We start from the raw sequence: 21,059 nt of genomic DNA, 5'->3' as shown, positions 1-21,059 counted from the left end.
TTGCACACCCATAGCAATTATGGGCTGACTGGAGAGGGACAACAGATTCCTCTAAAATCTACTCCGTCCTGAGGGTGTGCAGGTGAAATCAGACAAGTCTTTTCCTTAAGGAGCCGGTCACCTAATAGCAGAGAAAGAAACATGAGTAAATTGCAATAGGTAATACACTAAAAGAAAAAAAAAAGGAATCCACAGTCAACATTGAAGGGGATCAAAATATGCCACTTTAGCGTTAAGATAATTTTTGGAGGCAACTGAGAAACAGCAGATACTGAAGAACTCTCTGCCCTCCCCTTTCTGCCTAATAGCAGGGCATCAGTTTTACTTTGTGAAAGTGACGTAAATTTCCACTTGTAAAGGCAGTGTAGGCACAGGGTCCTAACCACTGGACCGCTAGGGAATTCCCGTGAAGGCACAGACTCTTTTAAAAGTGTTTGTTTGCCCAAGTGCATAGAGGTTATTCAATGAACAGTTGTTGAATGAATGAATAGAAGTTTTATAACCATCAGACCTGTACTGGTATTTGTTAAAAAAAAGAAAGCAACACACCCAAATAAATTTCAAAAAAAGAAAGAATGTCATGGGTAATCTTAATGTCCCAAAGCTTCACCAGCTTGAGGCTAAAAATCAGTTGATATTAACACTAATACCTAAATCTGGATAGCTAAATTAACCTATTTGCTCAGGCCAGAACTCCAGCCCCTAATGAAACCCCTCCAAAATACATCTAGGGTTCTATACTGTGCCTGACATCACTAATGAATCTTCCAGGCTGCCACCATGCCCAGTCCTTGTCTCACTGGTCCAGTTTCCTTTCCAGAAAGTCCTCTGTCCACACCAGACATCAGCTGATTGGTGGTTCACTTGGACATGATGGATCTTCTCACTCCTCAGGATGACAGTCTCTTGCAAATGAATAGACCAATTCCTCCACCACATGTTACACTTCTTAGTGGATAGGGCACGGTGACTGATGCCAGGAAAATTATTTGGACCTCTGAGAGATGCAGAATTCATGGAGATAACATGTTCCTTTTGTTAAAAATGAAACAACAGGCCCAAAATGGAGTCACTTATGCTAAGCCCCACGTCACCAGAGACTTATAGTTTCTATTCTCCCAGAAATGGAATCTTAAACCAGTCAATTAGGAATCGTCTGATCAGCACTAGTTAGGTAATCTGCCTGATAGACCCCTGCCATCCCCTAAAGGGAAGTAACCTTGCAATAACGAACCCAATCTTTTGCCTATTATAACTTCCTTGTTCCCACTCCCTTCTGCCTATAAAAATCTTTCATTTTGTACCTCTCCTTGGAACTCCTTTCTATCTGCTAGATTGGATGTTGCCAGTTTTGAATTGAGTTTTTGCTCAAAAAACTCTTGAAATTTGTAATATGCCTCTGTTTATCTTTAAACAGTTCACACATACAGCCCTTTTTCTCCCCAGATGACAGTGTACACTGCCAAGATAACTAGATTGGAAGGGTTCCAGTTCAAGCTACCACACTTTTCCTGTTCCTCCACCCACCTCTGACCTCCGACCTCCAGGGTCTGCTGCTGAATTGGCGTATTTGTTCTGCCAGGCTCCTTCTGTGTGGTAAGTTCTCTCTTTAGTTCCCTCATTCTCTTTTGTGGTGTGGTCCTGTCCCCATAACCAAAATAGTTGTTGTTTTCATTCTGGTCCTAGGAGTTTCTTCGGTCCTCCCCATCAACTACAGCTGTAAATGTTCATCAAGTAGTGAAATGGAGCAGGACCCTGTGGGGCCCTCGTGGTACAAATCCTTTCCGTGTCCCCCGTTTCCTGTTTGTAGGAAATAGGCTTCATTCAGCCTCCTTGACCCTCCCTGAGTTCCAAAGACAGATTCAAACAGTTGCTAATCAGGGAAGAGAGGGAATTCAGAAAAAAGGGAGGAACAGTCAAGAAACCATCAGTGCAGCCTTCGGGCAGGGTCCTGGTTCCTCTCAAGGAATCTACATAACAGTATCTTTGAGTTCTTCTGCAGAAGATTCCCCCGGTGGAGGGTGGTAACTTCAGACTGAGGGCAAGATTCCTGGAGCACTGCCTTGTTACCTCACCACCGACCAATCAGAAGAAAGTCACACACCCTGTAGCCCTCACCCCAAATTTTGCCTATAAAAACTTCTCCTGCAAAACAAACCATCAGGGGCTTCAGGGTTTTTTGAGCACGAGCCACCATTCTCCTTGCTTGATCCTGCAATAAACCTTTCTCTGCTCCAAACTCTGACATTTTGGTTTGTTTGGCCTCACTGTACATCAGGCACAGGAATTTGCAGGAGGATGAAGGAGGATGAAGTCATGCAGTTCTACAGGACATGGTCAAATACCAGTATTTGGTGACCCAAGGTGACTCAGGATGACATTTCATTTTGTTGGAAGAGGGACATGTGTTTAACAATAAAATGTGCATGCTTTTCAATTAATGTTTGAGTATAGTATTTGTTTAAGAAATCATTTTTATTACATTAAAAAATAATAAAGGGGCAAAGGGAGGCCATGTTTATTACATTAAAAAAAAAAGAAATCACTACACCTATTTCATAATAGATTTATTTCAGTAGCCAGACACAAAGAGCCTGATAATATTAAATATCAGGGTGAACATTTTAAATTATTTTAAATATTTCTGACTTCAAATTTATGTACATAAATTGTACTGTTTTATACAATTTTTAAATTCAGAAAAACTCATGGAATAACATTAAAATTATCTATAATACATCAGCCAGAAGTCTATCTCTCTAGATATACATATGCATACACACACCATTATAGTATATTTTTATAAAAATAGAATCATGTTGCATATGGCTTTGTAGCCTGCTTTTTTCCTTGCAACATATTGTGACGAATTTCTCATGTCATTAAAAATTATTTTTTCAATGACTGCATATTAAATCTTTATATAAATGTATCACAATGTGTTTGATCAATTGCCTATTGATTATCATTGTTCAGTCTCATTTAAATACATCTCAGTTTTTTCATTATTAAAAATATCTCTATGATAAAACTTTATTCTATAAATCTTTGTATATATTTTTTATTATTTCCTTAAAACAAATTCCCAGAAAGAAGCTTGATAGGTAAAAGATTATGAATCATTGTAAGGCTTTTGAAATATATTGCCAAATTATCTACCAATTTACATGCTTATAAGCAGTTTATGAAATTCTAAGTTCTTTCCTCATTTTTCATTTGAAAGATAAAAATGCTTGTTATTTTACCTTGAATTTCTTTTTTTTTTTTTTCTGTGGTACGCAGGCCTCTAGCTGCTGTGGCCTCTCCTGTTGCGGAGCACACGCTCCGGACACACAGGCTCAGCAGCCATGGCTTACAGGCCCAGCTGCTCCGCGGCATGTGGGATCCTCCCGGACCGGGGCACGAACCCGCATCCCCTGCATCGGCAGGCGGACTCTCAACCACTGTGCCACCAGGGAAGCCCCGAATTTCTTTAACTGTTAATGAATTTGAATATTGCTGAATGTGTTTAAGAGCCATTTGCATGTCTCTATAAAAAACTTTTGCTTATTTTTCTTCTAGGTTGTTTATCTGTTTCTACTGCTTCATAAAATCTGTCTATTAATTAACGATTTTTTTTTTTTGCCGCACCGCACAGCTTGCATCATCTTAATTCCCCAACCAGGGATCAATCCCAGGCCCTAGTAGTGAAAGTGCTGAGTCCTAACTACTGGACCACCAGGGAATTCGCTATTTATCAATATTAATGATTTTAAAACCTTTGTCTTATATATTGAAAACATTTTCCCTAATTTGTTATTTGCATTTTAATTTGTGTGCAGTAGTTTTTGGCATGCAGAATTGAAAATTTGTATATAGTCTTATGTATTAATTTTCCTTAATGATTATATTTCTTTACTGTAACAGTTAAAAATATTTTCCTTTCACAGGACTATTTATAGAGCCTTCTACATCCTTATTAAAATTCCTTTACTTGGAATGTATCTTTTTATCCCCCCTTCTTTTTCTTAATTTCTTAAGAAAAAAAAGATAGCTAAAATGAGAGAAAATGCAAAAGTGGGATCCCTTTAGCTATGTATTTATCTGAAGGTCTCAGCCCCAGTTGGCCTATCCTTAGCTCCAAAAAGTGTCCTCCCCACCTTCCTTTACTCTCCCTGGAGTTTTCTGTGGCCAGCCCTGACATCTAAATTTCCACAGTAGGCATGCACAAAAAGCATGGCCTTCCTTTCCTGCCCCAGGACCCTTGCCACATATATTACAGCTGCCACACATATTACAAGTAGAGTGACCAGTTGTCCCAGTTTGCCCAGGGCTGTTCATTTTCAGCACTGCAGGTCCCATGTCCCGGGAAACCTCTCAGTCTCTGGTAAAACAAATACAATTCTCATCCTCATACAGATGGAGAGAAATTAGATAATGTGTCCAAAGATTTCTCTGGGCTTAGAGAACCAGGAAAGGCTTGAAAGAAGAGATAATATTTGAGACCAGCTCTGAAAATGAGTGGATTAAGAGAGCTAGAGTGAGGACAGGTGGGGTGAGTCACACCCTGAAGACTTGGGAGGCCAGATGGTACAAGTAGATGCAAAGGAGAGCGGTTCTCCCAGTTTGACTGGTTCAGGCGGCAGAGGACTGGGAGATAAGGCCAGAAAATTAGTTTAGGACCAGATTATAGGAGGTTTTAAATGCCAGACTAAGCAACTGGGACTCTATTACATGAGAATTAGGATTTGTTAAAGAACTTCCCTTGGGACTGACTTGGTGAAGGATGGCTCTAGAAAGACATCTTTGAGGTCTGTGCAGGATTTATTGGAGAGGGCAGAGTCAAAACCCCACGTCTAGTCAGTTCACTGTGGTACTCCAGTAATCCACATGGGAGGGTCAAAAACCCAAGCTAAGGTGGTGTTCTAGAAATAAAATAAAAAGTGATAGATTTAAGAGATTGCAAGACAATAGTTGGTGAAACTTTGCAATCAACAATGTGGAGAAAGACGAAATTGGTTGGCTGGCACAAAGAGGTAGAAGTGGGGTGAAACTGGTGCTCCCAGAGCAACCAGGAATGAAAAGGCTGAGTAGTGAGAGGATGGAGAGAGGGGTGAGTGCATGAGCAAGATGGCAGCAAATGTGTGCTGGATGATAGACCCTGTCCTCCATCTCTCAGAGGTCTTCAGTAAAGTCAATAATTCAATCCACTGATCTTAAGTGTGAGTGAGTTTGTTGTGGAAACCAAAGAGAAAGCTGAGGAACAGAGGGCACACAAGAATTCCTGGGTTTGGAGGCTGGAAGGGTCCTATGGTTGTAAGCACCTAAGAATTTGAACTTGAACTTTCACATGCCTTCAGAGTTTGAGGCAGTTTCACTGGATCTTGAGGAGCAGGAGTGACATTCAGCTGGGTTCCATTTAAATGCCCACGGAAAGAGAGAGATACAATAAAGGAGGAAAATTGATTGAGGAATATTGGGAGTATAAAGTCAGAGCAAGATGAAGGCATTGATCTTAGATAGGAGAGATGGGTGGGAAGTAAGCTGGGATAGATGGATCTTGGTAAGTATTCTGATCGGATGGGGCTGTGGTTAAGGGAGCAGCTTTCTAAAGGTGTCAGTTTCCCTAATGAAAATAGGTGAAGACATTTGCTGGAAGGAGAAGGCGGCACTACAGGAAGAATCTTGTGATTTGGAAGTTTTATAGATGTACAAATCGTCCTTGAAACTGCGGGTTTGGATGAGGTCACCCAGGGAGAGTGTATGGAGTTAAGGGACTATGGATGAAACACTTTCACCATCTTTGTGATAACAATCGAAATTAAAAAAATATATACATTTCATCAGCTGCCTAGATTATTACATGCTTACCACATTTCTTTCTTTCTGGCTAAGAATAAGACAATCGCTGTAAGAACATATTCATCAAGAACATGATTCTTCTTCAGTCAAGTGAAAAGGGAACATTTACATATTGTAACGAATATGCTAGTTTGTATCATTACTCAGAGATAATGATGTTCTTAAATCATCATTTGGTTTGGTTTTTATAAAAACAGATCATGTCGGTTTTTGTACCCTAAAGTAGTTAGTGCTCCTGACCACATTTTGGACACATGCCAAATTGGGAGATTAGACTTAACAGCTCTAATTATGCTTCCTGAATTTGATTAGTGCTGGGGATTAGTTTCTCACTTGATAGTTTATAGGATTTCTTACCTTGAAACTCTATGTTTTCTTGGCTATTTTTTATATCATACACATCATGTAAACCATCATTATACTTTTCAGTAGAGCATTCTGCATTAATGATTTGTTATTGCTACTCTCTAGTCAGATCTTCTGAATACTAAAAGGAAAGTGTTAAGAGGTATGTTAAATTCCACTTTCTGGGGTCATCAAGGCTGTATATTATTATTTGTTGGTTTCATCTTCCTCTTCACATGCTAGAAGTATTAATGCAATTTATGTTTAAATTTGTTATTTTTCACTTCAATTCTTTTCAGGGAGATATTAACTTGGATTATATTAATAGGATATTAATATCTAGCTTAGTAGATTTCACATCTTTCTAAATTTATTCATCTCATGGCTTACTTGGCATAAGTGTTCCTCATTTTTTACCTGTGTAATTGATATTTAAATCATTACACAAGACTTCACTGGCAAGACTAATCTTATTTGCATGCCAATCAGAGTATAATTGACAATTATATTATGAGGTTTTCTTTGAATAATGTAAGAAGTAGATGATATAAGAAATAGAAAAAAAATAGAGTTTAAAAGTCCCAGAAGGAAATAGAATCAGAGTTCGAGGAAACTTGAGTCTATTCTCCCTTGTACTGTAAAGGATTTTCTTACTGATAGTCACCTATTTGAATACATTCACTACCTAACAGCTTTTTGCCTAGATAGTATGTGGTTTCAATTCAAAGAATATCTTTCTGGGGCTTCCCTGGTGGCGCAGTGGTTGAGAGTCCACCTGCCGATGCAGGGGACACGGGTTCGTGCCCCGGTCTGGGAAGATCCCACATGCCGCGGAGCAGCTGGGCCCATGAACCATGGCCGCTGAGCCGGCGCGTCCAGATCCTGTGCTCTGCAACGGGAGAGGCCACAACAGTAAGAGGCCTGTGCACCGCAAAAACAAAAAGAAAAAAAAAAAAAAAAAAGAATATCTTTCATTGTCTATTGACACATATCTATATAATGAAAGAAAGCCAAAATAATTATAATAAAAAAAACTGGAAAAATCCCCTCTCTATAATGTATCAACTGTTCAAGATCTTCTGACTCTTTCAACCTTTATCACTTTGTAGTAACATAGTACAGTTTATAGACATAATTTGTACATGTAGACAAATAATGTATAATAGTTTACACCACTTTTATTTAATATTTTTCTAATAGCTATTTCAAATGGGTATTTTTATATATAGCATAATTTGCACTATATCGTAATGTTTTACTGTATTATACCATCATCTGTTTAACCAGTCACTAAAGCTTGGTCATTTTGACAATGTTGGCTTTCCAGTAGAAGGCACTTACAAATATCCTTGGATTTTTTTTTCCTTTCTTTTGTATTATTTTCTTGACACATATATCAAAAGTAAATTTACCAAGTTAAGAGAAACTTATTTGCTTTTTTGACTTTTGTTTAGTAGTATATCAGATTGCTCTACAGGTTAAAAAAACCAAAAAGGTAGTGTAAAAGACATCTGCTCCCCAAAAGCCCTCACTACATTGGGCTTATTATTTATTTGGTACTTCCTAATTGTTTACAGTTGCAGTTCTTAAATCATCAGCAATGCTAAAATTTTTCCAAAGGTCAAATATTTATCAAGTACCTAATATTTGCCAAAAATTCACTGGATCTTATAAATAGGCATCATTGTCCATAGGCAGCATAGGAGTGGTTAAGAGCATAGACTCTGAAAGCCAGACTGCTATCTGTGATGAGCTTTTGAAGCAAGCCTCCCATACAATCAGGATTGCCTACCCAATTAAGTATGAGTTCTTCAGCTCTGCATTCAAGGCCTGCCATAGCTCATCTCTACACACTTCTTTATTGGGGGAGGGAGGTTGTTATTATTTTTTAACACCTTTCAAATACATCAAGCAAACTAATAAATTAGCTATTTCCTAAGCATCCTTGAAGACTTCCAGCAACTATATTCTAGTGTATGATGTAAACTTCGTCTAAAATATCTTCTTCATTACCTGTAGAAAAAATTTCAGTTCTTCCTTAAATCTCCATCTCATATGTCTCCTTCACCTGATCTTTCTAACCAAATGGGAATATTCTCTACTCTAAAAATCCCCTGAGCTTTATTTTCTTTTGCAGTAGTTAAAATATTCTACCTTCCATGATAGGTAATCCTCTTATTGGATAGTTAGCACCTTAAGGGAGCCTAGTATTTTGCTTAATACTTAAGACAGACTTGATTTTTTTTTTTCTGAAACAAATGACAAACTGATCTACACTTACACACCAAAGCCTTCTCTCATCCATGCTATAAAAGTGAAGTGGAAAATCTAGGCAATTTCCAGGTGATTTTAAACAATATATTTTTTTTAATTTTTATTAATTAATTTATTTATTTATTGGCTGCATCAAGTCTTAGTTGCAGTGTGCGGGCCACCCTTTATTTGTGGCATGCCAGCTTCTCTCTAGTTATGGCACGTGGGCTCCAGAGCTCATGGGCTCATTAGTTGCGGTGCGTGGACTCTCTAGCTGTGGTGTGCAGGCTCAGTAGTTGTGGTGTGCAGGCTTAGCTACCCCACGGCATGTGGGATCTTAGTTCCCCGACCAGGGATGGAACCGGCATCCCCTGCATTGTAAGACGGATTCTCAACCACTGGGCCACCAGGGAAGTCCCTAAACAATATTTTTGAGTCGATGATGTAGCAATTTCCTCACCAAAACCTTTGAGTGGCTACACTTTTTTTCAATCTTGGCCTCATTTCCACTACAGAGATTTGAGTTCCATAATTCCCATGGTTGAATCTCAAAGTAATTGACCCCAAGACCTTGAGCTAATCTTGACAGAAGCAAGAAATTTACCAGCAGCTTTGTTTACCAATATGGAAGGACTTAGAGCTTCAGACTCCTCAATTATGTGCTATTATTATTGCCTAATAATCTCTCTTCTCTCCAACAATTTTTTTTTTTTTTTTTTGCGTTACGCGGGCCTCACACTGTTGTGGACTCTCCCGTTGCGGAGCACAGGCTCCGGATGCGCAGGCTCAGCGGCCATGGCTCATGGGCCTAGCCGCTACGCAGCATGTGGGATCTTCCCAGACCAGGGCACGAAACCGTGTCCCCTGCATCAGCAGGCGGACTCTCAACCACTGCGCCACCAGGGAAGCCCTCCAACAATTTTTTAAAATCATCTCTTTGTCTTTGGAGCACTGTAGTTTTACTTTTCTGGATCTAGACATGAATTTAGTTTCCTTACCTGCTGGGAAACATGGGGCTTCCTGAATCTGAGAATTGGTATCTCTCAACAATTCAGGAAAATATACAACCATTGTTTCTTGTATCATTGCCTAGTCCTCATAATCTCTTTCCTTCTTCTAGAATTCTAATTAAATTGTGTTAGAAATCCTCTTTGTCTTCAATTCATTTTAACCTCTCTATATTATTCTCCATCTCTTGGTCTTTCTGAGCTTCATTTTGGCTAAGTTCTTCAAATGTTTTCTCCAGTTCACTAATCCTTCCTACAACTTTGTCTAATAGGTTATTTACCCAACCACTGAGTTTTGAATTTCAGGCATTATATTTTTCATTCATTCATAGGGCTCTATTTGTTTCTTTTTCAGATCTGCTAGTATTTTTTTTTAAGTCTGTTGCTCATGTTTCCAGGTCTCTCCTTTTAAGTTTTTAAACATGTTAATCACATTATTTTGTATTCTAAATGTGATAATTCTAATTTCTGAAGTCTTTGTGGATTTAACTATACTTCCTGGATTTTTTTCCTGATTCATACTTATACTTCCTTTTTCTTCTTATATATTTTGTGAGTTTTTATTGTGAGTTTATGTTGGATTTTAATCTGAGGAAATTCTTAGAAACCTGGTTTGAAGTTACATTCCTCCAAAAAGATACAGGTTTGTTTCTATGTCACCAGGGGGCACTATTAACCAGGAACAATTTAAATTTGCTCTTTGATGTTTCATACCACATAGGTAGGGTTGCCAATAAAATACAGGACACCTAGTTCAATTTAGATTTCAGATAAACAACAAACACTTTTTAGTGCAATATTTGGAACATATACTAAAAAATTGTTCTTTATCTGAAATTTAAATTTACTGGGCATCCTCTATTTTTATTTGCTAAATCTGACAACCATACACATAAGTAGCTTGAAATCGGCTTCAAACTCATGTAAGGGCTTGCTTAAGTTTATGAATTCTCAGGGAATTTTTTTTTCCATTCTCCCAGGGCAAAGGTTGAGACAGGTTAATTTTCAGTGTCTTCTTCTTTAAGGTGGATTTATTTCTTGCTCATTCTTATAATGATAGCATTGTTCATTAGAATCTCAGATCTATGCAGTGATCTCCCATAGATCCTTGGCTTTATCTGCTATCTTCTGCACACCATGTAATTATCAAAATGTAAATACAGGGTCCTTTAGGTTGACACTTGGTGTGAAAATCTGCTTTACAGATCACTTACCTTTTAGGAGTATTTTCTTTTCCTTTTTCTTCTTCTTTTTTTTGTTTCTATAGATTCATTACTATCTGGCCAGCTCCATGAAACATTAAAAAATATTTCTAGGTAGTTTATCCAGTATTTCTAGTTGTTTTTGGCAACAAGGGATTAAGGAGATGATGTTGTGAGGGGCAGTCATCCCGAGTATCTCAAATGATATTCTATCAGAACCATATGTCCTTCAGTCCTTTTTACTTGCTGTCTCTGATATCTGGTATTCTTGGTATCTCCTCCAATTTTTCATATTCTTGCCAGTCAGTAGGTGTAATCCAGAATAGTTAGTATCATTTGACTTTGGTTTCATACTCTACAAAGGCTGGTGATCTGTCCAGTGACAAAGTGTAGAAGCTGGCTCTGAGCTCCATCTAATGACTTGGGCTCACTGCCACATCTATTTGCTACCAGTCAGTGCTTTTTCTCTGAAGTTAGACCCTAGTTCCCTGTGCCCTAATCTCTTGAGGAATTTTATAAAATATAGGTCGATCTAATGCTGCCACCAACACCACCCCAACTTGTTTTCCCAGTTAGTCCAAAGGAATCCTATTCTTTTTGGTGTTTCTGGAACCACACCTAAGACTTCTCATGGGATTAGCCTTAGATTATTTTTCTAGTTGCCATTAGGAAGATCTGTTTTCAGAGCAGGGTTAGATTCCCCTGGGCACCCCTGCCTTCATGGGTGAGTGACCAGCAGCATCTTTCTCCTATTAGTCTCGACATCAGAGTTTTACTTTGTCTTTTTTCTAGGACCACTAGCAAGGTATATTCCTAGTACCAATGGTGTGCTGGAGCTGACTCATACCAAATTACAATTGCAATAGCCAATTGTTGAACTTCAGGAATTGTGAAGGCTGGTGATTAAGCTCAGCTACTGTTAAAAATTAAATTATAGGGCTTCCCTGGTGGCTCAGTGGTTGAGAGTCCGCCTGCCAATGCAGGGGACATGGGTTTGTGCCCCAGTCTGGGAAGATCCCACATGCCGTGGAGCGGCTAGGCCTGTGAGCCATGGCTGCTGAGCCTGCATGTCTGGAGCCTGTGCTCCACAACGGGAGAGGTCACAACAGTGAGAGGCCTGTGTACCACAAAAAAAAAAAATTATACCTTTGACATAAATCACAGCAATATCCTTTTTGACCCACCTCCTAGAGAAATGGAAATAAAAACAAAAATAAACAAATGGGACCTAATGAAACTTAAAAGCTTTGCACGGCAAATGAAACCATGAACAAGACGAAAAGACAACCCTCAGAATAGGAGAAAATATTTGCAAATGAAGCAACTGACAAAGGATTAATCTCCAAAATTTACATGCAGCTCAATATCAAAAAAACAAACAACCCAGTCCAAAAATGGGCAGAAGACCTAAATAGACATTTCTCCAAAGAAGATATACAGATTTCCAACAAACACATGAAAGAATGCTCAACATCACTAATCATTAGAGAAATGCAAATCAAAACTACAAAGAGGTATCATCTCACACCGGTCAGAATGGCCATCATCAAAAAATCTACAAACAATAAATGCTGGAGAGGGTGTGGAGAAAAGGGAACCCTCTTGCACTGTTGGTGAGAATGTAAATTGATATAGACACTATGGAGAACAGTATGGATGTTCCTTAAAAAACTAAAAACAGAACTACCATATGACCCAGCAATCCCACTACTGGGCATATACCCTGAGGAAACCATAATTCAAAAAGAGTCATGTACCAAAATGTTCATTGCAGGGCTCCCCTGGTGGTGCAGTGGTTGAGAGTCCGCCTGCCGATGCAGGGGACACAGGTTCGTGCCCCGGTCCGGGAGGATCCCACGTGCCGCAGAGCAGCTGGGTCTGTGAACAATGGCCACTGAGCCTGTGCGTCCGGAGCCTGTGCTCCACAATGGGAGAGGCCACAACAGTGAGAGGCCCGCGTACCGCAAAAAAAAAGAAAAAAAAAAAATGTTCATTGCAGCTCTATTTACAAGAGTCAGGACATGGAAACAACCTAAGTGTCCATCAACAGATGAATGGATAAAGAAGATATGGTACATATATGCAATGGAATATTACTCATCCATGAAAAGGAATGAAACTGAGTTATTTGTAGTGAGGTGGATGGACCTAGAGACTGTCATTCAGAGTGAAGTCAGAAAGAGAAGAACAAATACTGTATGCTAACACATATATAGAGAATCTAAAAAAAAAAAAAAAAAAAAGTGGTCATGAAGAATGTAGGGGCAAGACAGGAATAAAGATGCAGACCTACTAGAGAATGAACTTGATACGGGGAGGGAGAAGGGTAAGCTGGGACAAAGTGAGAGAGTGGCATGGACATATATACACTACCAAACATAAAATAGATAGCTAGTGGGAAGCAGCCGCATAGCACAGGGAGATCGGCTCGGTGCTTTGTGACCACATAGAGGGGTGGGATAAGGAGGGTGGGAGGGAGGGAGGTGCAAGAGGGAAGACATATGGGGACATATATATATGTATAACTGATTCACTTTGTTATAAAGCAGAAACTAACATACCATTGTAAAGCAATTATACTCCAATAAAGATGTTGAAATAACTAAAGAAAGAAAGAAAAGAAAAAAATTAAATTATAAAAATTATAGTTAGATAAATTTTAAATGATGTTAAGTATAAAACTCTTAGAAAAAAATATAAGGATCAATCTTTGTGCCCTAGGCAATGATTTATTAAATATGACATGAAAAGTAAAAATGACAAAAGAAAAAAAGTAGATAAATTGGACTGCATCAAAATTTAAAAGTTTAGGCCTCCCTGGTCGCGCAGTGGTTGAGTCCGCCTGCTGATGCAGGGGACATGGGTTCGTGCCCCGGTCCGGGAAGATCCCACATGCCATGGAGCAACTGGGCCCATGAGCCATAGCTTCTGGGCCTGCGCGTCCGGAGCCTGTGCTCCACAATGGGAGAGGCCACAACAGTGAGAGGCCCGCGTACCACAAAAAAAAAAAAAAAAAAAAAAAAATTTAAAAGTTTGATGCTTCAAAGGACACGTCTAAGAAAGTGAAAATGCAACCCATACATTGGGACAAAATATTTGCAAATCATAAATCTGGTTAGAATATGTTTTTTAAAACTCTTGTAACTCGATAATAATAAAAACAAAAAACCAATTAAAAGATAAATGATTTGAATAGACATTTCACCAAAGTAGATATACAAATGGCCAATAAGCACATGAAAAGATCTTCAACATTAATCATTAAGGAAATGCAAATCAAAACCACAATGAGGTACTTACCCACTAGGATGTCTATAATCAAAATACAAACAATAACAAATACTGGTGAGGATGTGGAATGTTAGGAATGTGCAGAATAGGCATATCCATAGAAACAGAAAGTAGATTTGTGGCTGCCTATAGCTGGGAGGCAGGGGAAGGGTTGATGACTGCTAATGGTTATAGGGTTTCTTTTTGGAATGTTGAAAATATTCTAAAATTAGATTGTGGTGATGGCTGCACAACTCTATAAATATACTAAAAATCATTGAATTATATCCTTTAAATGGATGAATTTTATAGTATGTGAGTTATATCTCAATAAGCTCTTATTTGAAAAAAAAGATAATAAATATTTAAAACACACCATTTTCTAATTATTTTACATTACCTATGCTCTTGAGGTTATTTACTAAGAGATGGTACCCAAGTGCCCCTAGAATATAGGATCAAATTGTACATGATGTTAAACCATCAAGGACTGTTTATCTCAACTAAGATCTTGTTTATTTCTTTATATCAGACAGCCAGATGGCAGTGAGTGATAATACTCTGTACTAATCCCTTAGGAAGACTCGTTAGCTTGAGCTTTAGACGCAAACAATAATGATCTGTACCATTATGAGAAATATAACGGTGCCAGAAAGGGCTTCATGACAAATAAAATGATTGGAATATGGTTATAGATACAAAAGATCTCGTCAGCCATCCTTCTGCACTCCATCAACAAATATTTGTTAAGAATTATAGAAAATGCAAAAATGAATTAGATTCTGTACACAGTCAAGGCTCAGTCAAGAAAACAGAAAGCTATTTAAAGCTAAATGCATTTAATACCAAGAAATAGGTACTTATAAACTTTTGAAAGGGTTTAAGGAGTGAAAGTCAGAGGAGATACCACCAGCTTTCAGATTCACTAAAACTGAATCTGAAACTTCTTGCTTTCATGCGGAAGTCAGGAAGAGGAAAGGGACCGAAATCAATAATCCTTGTTGCCCTGCCGCCCTGGGGTGACAGGCTGGACAGGAAATATGGAAGTTGCTGCAAAGTCCCATCTTAAATTCACACGTCCACGGCCACTGCCGAGAAAGAGAATGGCTTCTATCTCTCTTCAGCCTTCTAATTCATGCATATGTACATCTCATCGGCAGAATCTAAACTGTATTTGTAAGCCTTCTGGCAAGGAACTACTTGGAAAATGTAGCTCTCATTCATCCAGTCCCTGCAATGAATGAAAGAGAGAGAATCAAAGGGATTGGAAATGGTGCTAAGTACCAACAAATAAGGTATGACTCATTACCCTAAGGGTAGTCAGATAATGTTCTGAGACTAAATGTAGTATGCATTAGAGATTGTTTCTTTGTGGCTGCAGATGCAAGTTGCAGAAATCTAATCTTTCCCTTGGGTAACTGGACACGCCTGGAACCACTGGACTCCTAGGCACTTTACCAAGTAAGCACGCCCTGATTTGTTAGGAGTTTATCTCCCACCCTCTGGCAGAGGTCCTAAGAAACGTAAAGCGTACCTGTGAATTCTTCTCACTTGTTCCAATCATCATTACATCACTAATATACAGTGGACCAGTGTGAAGTCCTGTGGGTGTGACAAGACTATCAAATTCCCTGTGGACTAGATTATGACAGAGAGCTGGAGATCTGATATAGCCTTGGGACAGGACTCTTGTGTACTGCTGGGTATAAGTAAGCTGTTTCCGGTCTTTGCTTGTAGGCTGACCATTTTTTTGTTTTGTAAACAAAGTTTAATGGGATCCTAGCCGGTTCCCATTCATTTATACATCATCTATGACTGCTTTCACCTTACGACACCAAACTGAAAAATTGGGACAGAGACCTTACTGATCAGCCAAAATATCACCCTCAAATAAAGATAAATAGCAATAAAACAAAGCTTTAAGTTTACTTCTAAAAGTAAATACTAAAACGTATTTATAAGTGTTAAAGCCAAATACTTTTTCCTGAGACTTGAAATAATCAATAACTATTTAAGTGGACTTTTCCCCCTCAGTCTTCACATTATAGTATAAAATGTGCTGCTTTCAATCTCTGATAAAAAAATAATAATAAAATTTAAATTAAATTTAAAAACTGTTTACAAAAATCTGTGTATTCTCTACATGATTGGACAAAGTTATTTGCCATACTTGATTGACAATTTGTTATTACTTCTAATGAAGCACATTTAAAATTTTTGTTTGTTTGTTTGTTTGCCTGTTCTGAAACAACTCCAATGCAAATTTCAGCACAAGTCAGGACCCTCATTTGGAATTCGCTGGGCGTCACTGCTGAAATGCCATATTGACTTGAATGAAGAGAGGCTGGTCTACAGTATAGACCCAGAGTTCTCTGTTTGTCAAGTAAACACACTCACTTCAAAATCTAGATGTGGGTGGAGAAAAGACAATGGCAAATGTTGACTCTCTGACCTTTTAATTTGTAGTGCCATTTGTAGACATTTTTCTTATATTTTTGAATTCTCATTTCCCCATAATAATTTATAATTATATAATGTTTCATAGGGTTAGAGTCTTCAATATCCGTATCATCCCAGAAAGTGTTTTCTTCTCACATTTCATAGTTAAGGAAACTGAGGCTCAGAGTCAGTAAATTACCCAGCTTCACAGAGAAAAAGACTGAAGAGAACAAATATTCACCAAACACCCACTATATTATAAGAACCATCTTAAGCCAGAACACATCTTGATTTTTAGACTCCAAGTCCATTATTCTTTTTTTTTTTTTTTTTTTTTTTTTTTTTTTTTTTTTTTTTTTTTTTGCGGTACGCGGGCCTCTCACTGTTGTGGCCTCTCCCGTTGCGGAGCACAGGCTCCGGATGCGCAGGCTCAGCGGCCATGGCTCACGGGCCCAGCCGCTCCGCGGCATATGGGATCCTCCCGGACCGGGGCACGAACCCGTATCCCCTGCATCGGCAGGTGGACTCTCAACCACTGCGCCACCAGGGAGGCCCGACAAGTCCATTATTCTTACTAGACAATTTATTAATTCCAATCATTATGAGCATTGGGGATGGTTATATAGTGGTGGTGATAATTTTTAAACACATAAAAATATACCAAGCACTGCACCCAAACTGAAAATAAGATGACTAGGAAGATGGGAGACACAACTATAAAACTTTATGGCAAAATAATATGTTTATATTACTACATGAAGAATAAAACTGAAGAAAAGGAAGTACTTTATAACAGTTTATTTGTGACATTCTGAAATACCTAACCACAGGAAGTTGTAAAGTGTCTGTGGATTATTATTATGATTATTATAGATCAAACATCTTTTGGAAATGATTCAAATACAGTCCTGCTTAAATTCAGAAGCTGTATGAAATGTTTCCCTCCTCGTTCTGTAAGCAGATAGCTTAGGGGGTCCCCAGAGAAAGAAAACCAGGAATGGCTTTCTTGACATAAGAGAAGCCATCTTTGCCCAAAGTCATTTTGTGATCTAAGCCTGGCTGCAGTGCTTTCCCTTGAATAGGTCTCAGTAATCAGAGTGATCTTAAGGGAAGTAAGGGCATTCAAACGCAAAGGAAAAGCAGTCAAGAAACAGTAGTTCAGCAATAAAAGACTCCTAGTTCCTCCTCAAGGCATATGCATAACAATTTGATACAGTCTTAGAGTTCTGCAGGAACTAAAGTCCCCACCCAGGTAGAGGATGGAATGAAGATGTTGACCTTCCAGACTTCAGTCTACTAAGGCTTGGACTCTGTTGACCTTTGCCCCAATTCTATGCTGAGTTCTCCTCTGCTCAGGCCCCTTCATGAATATGCATACACCCTTAGCTTAAACCTTCCTCACTTTTCCTGTTTGGGGAGACACTGCTTTAAGAAAGATCCCAGGTGTTTTCCTTGATTGCTGCAAGTAATAAATCCTTCCTTCTTCCACTCTCTCGCTTGGTTGTATCTTCTGGCTCGACACCCACGAAGAGACTGTTTTCGGGTAACAGTTCTATTATTCTATGATACTGTCTCTAGTAACAGGGTGTTTATTTCCCCGACTTTAACGTCCTATAAATCTGTTGGGAAAGAGTTGTAATCTCAGATATGGATGTGCTTCTTGAATTATCCATCATCAAGCTCTGTGCAAATATGCAGCAGGAATAAGTATGCCTTTCTTTTAGCTTCTTGCTGAGGCTGCATGCTTCCAGATTCATCGGAGTTACCTAATTTACTAATTTGGTAAACCTTTATTATACACACCCTATGTGCTAGATTTGTGAAGACTATAAAACAACTTATTAAATCCTTTCCTACATAATAGATTTTGAGTGGCCTAGTCAAAACCAATGCTAGTGGCACATAACCTTCATTAGAAAGTTTAGATAATATACAAAAGAAACTAAACAAGCATCCTTTTGCCATCTAGGACAGGGGTCAGCAGACTTTTTCTGTAAACCGCTGGACTGTAAATATTTTAGGCTCTGCAGGGCCTTTATGGTTTTTGTTGCAACTACTTAACTCTCCATCACAGTGCAAAAGCAGCCATAGATAATACATAAATGAATGAATGTGGCTGTGTTCCAATAAAATTTTATTTACGGACACTGCAACTTGAATTTCAGATAATTTTCATGTGCCACAAAATACTATTCTTTTTATTTGTTAAAAACCATTTGAAATGTAAAAACCCTTCTTAGCTTGCACACCATACAAAACAGGCTATGGACCATAAATTGTCAATCCCTGATCAATGAAATTACTATCTATGGAAGAAAATACAGTTGTAGATGAACATGAAGGATGCGGGTAATATAATATTAAAATAAGTATAAAACTAAATGTTAAATATTTAAAATATTTTCATACCAAGATTTGGAAAGATGATACAGAATTATGTGGGTTCCGTATGTCGATGGAGTAGACCTACCTCTCCTTAGATGAGTAATTTCAGCAATTCGTAGGGGAAGGATCTGAATGACTGCATACAAAAAAATGAAAAATAAAGACATGATCCCTTCAGATTCATCATAGTTCTTAGCCTTATGCTGTCTGGAAGTTGAATTTCTTCCCATACAACTCTCTGTACTTGGTTTCTGTTTTTTGTTGTGGTTGTTGTTGTTTTTTAAATAACTGACCTGTGTATTAATCAGGGTTTTCTGGAGAAACAGAACCAATAGAAAAAAATATATATATACATACGCACACATATATATAATATGTGTATATATATGAGTTTTTTGGGTTTTTTTTGCGGTACGTGGGCCTCTCACTGTTGTGGCCCCTCTCGTTGGGGAACACAGGCTCCGGACGTGCAGGCTCAGTGGCCATGGCTCATGGGCCCAGCCGCCCCGCGGCATGTGGGATCCTCCCGGACCAGGGCACAAACCTGTGTCCCCTGCAACGGCAGGCGGACTCTCAACCACCGCACCACCAGGGAAGCCCTATATATGAGTTTTTAATAAGGAATTGGTACATGCAATTATGGAGGCTGAGAAGTCCCATGCCCTGAAGTCAGCAGGCTGGAGACCCAGGAGAGCCATTGGTATAGTTCCAGTCCGAGTCTGAAAACCTAAGATCCAGAAGTGCCAGTGGTGGAAGTCCCAGTCCTAGAGCAGAAAAAGGCCAATGTTCCAGCTCAAGCAGTAAGGCAGGGAAAGTATATTCTTTCTTCCTTCACCTTTTCATTCTATTCAGGCCCTTAATAGGACTGGATGATAGCTACCTATTTAGGGGAGGTGTGATATTGTGATTTATAATAAGAAATATAGTTTCCAGTGGTGATGACCTCCCCCACAAGAACATGCCTCTTGCAAAGGACCTCCTTCATTCCTCTCCAGAAGAGGAGAAGAGGAAGCACAAGAGGAAGCACCTGGTACAGAGCCCCAGGTCCTACTTCATGGGTGTGGAATGACCAGGATGCTATAAAATCACCACCATCTTCAGCCATGCGCAAATGGTGGTTTTGTGTGTTGGCTGTTCCACTGTCCTCTGCCAGCCTACAGGAAAAAAAAGCAAGGTTTACAGAAGAATGCTCCTGTAGACAGAAGCAGCACTGAAAGCACCCTGAACTAAGGTGAGTGGGAAACTATTCCAATGAACACATTTTGGATTTAAAAATTGTGTGTGGGGGCTTCCCTGGTGGCGCAGTGGTTGAGAGTCCGCCTGCCGATGCAGCAGACGCAGGTTCATGCCCCGGTTCGGGAGGATCCCACATGCCGCGGAGCGGCTGGGCCTGTGAGCCATGGCCGCTGAGCCTGCGCGTCCGGAGCCTGTGTTCCACAACGGGAGAGGCCACAACAGTGAGAGGCCCGCATACCGCAAAAAACAAACAAACATACAAAATAAAACCTCCCATGATGAACAAAATAATCACAATTTCCAATAAAGGCAGGACCAGAAAAAAAAAAAAAAGTGTGTGTGTGTGTGTGTGTGTGTGTGGAGGAGGGGGGCAGCTTTGTCCCAATTTCTGGCGCAGAGCTCCCAAAACCCTTGGAATTTCCTGAGTGATAAGAGAAAAGGAAGGATCTTTTGTTTAATATTTGATCTGTTGTCCTCAGTTCCTGAAGTTGCTTCAGAGTCATAAAGGTGAAATGGGTGTCCTGTTGTTCATAACCACAACTGAGTTTATGTTAGTGATGTGACTTTTGGAAATCCACTAAAGATGGTGGAGAAGGTAAGGCTGGTAGCCAAGGGAGTCAACCATGTGATTAGAGGTTTGGAACTTTCAGTCCCACCCCCTGGTCTCCTGGGAGAGGAGAGAGGCTGGAGATTTGACTTTAGTCACCAGTGGCCAATGATTTAATTAATCATGTCTATGTAATGAAGCCAACATAAAAACCCCCAAAGAAGAGGGTTCAGAGAGCTTCCTGGTTGGTGAACACCAGGCTGGAGATGCAGGGAGCATGGTGTGCCTGGAGAGGGCAGAGAAGCTCAGCCCCATTTCCCTCATTTACCTTGCCTTCTGTATCTCTTCATCTGGCTGTTGATTCACATCCTTTAATATCCTTTGTAACAAGTTGGTAATCTAGTAAGTAAAATGTCTCTCTGAGTTCTGTGAGCTGCTCTAACAAATTAATCAAACCTGAGGAAGAGGTTGTGGGAACCTCCAATCTATGGTCAGTTGGTCAGCAGCATAGGTGATAATCTGGGTTTGTGACTG

At 39.3% G+C, this 21,059-nt stretch overlaps 1 pseudogene across 1 annotated transcript; it reads left to right on the top strand.

Annotated features, from left to right (window-relative positions):
* Nucleotides 1-19,700: 19,700 nt before the first annotated feature.
* On the top strand, nt 19,701-19,956 carry LOC308626088 (small ribosomal subunit protein eS27-like; annotated as a pseudogene). Its single transcript has one exon. The product of its transcript is annotated as a small ribosomal subunit protein eS27-like (transcript).
* The last annotated feature ends 1,103 nt before the right edge of the window (nt 19,957-21,059 follow it).

Source organism: Mesoplodon bidens, assembly GCF_964165515.1.
Source record: "Mesoplodon bidens genome assembly, chromosome: 12".
Lineage (NCBI taxonomy): Eukaryota > Metazoa > Chordata > Mammalia > Artiodactyla > Ziphiidae > Mesoplodon > Mesoplodon bidens.
Note: the sequence above shows the minus strand (reverse complement) of the source record. Positions and strands in the feature narration are given on the sequence as shown.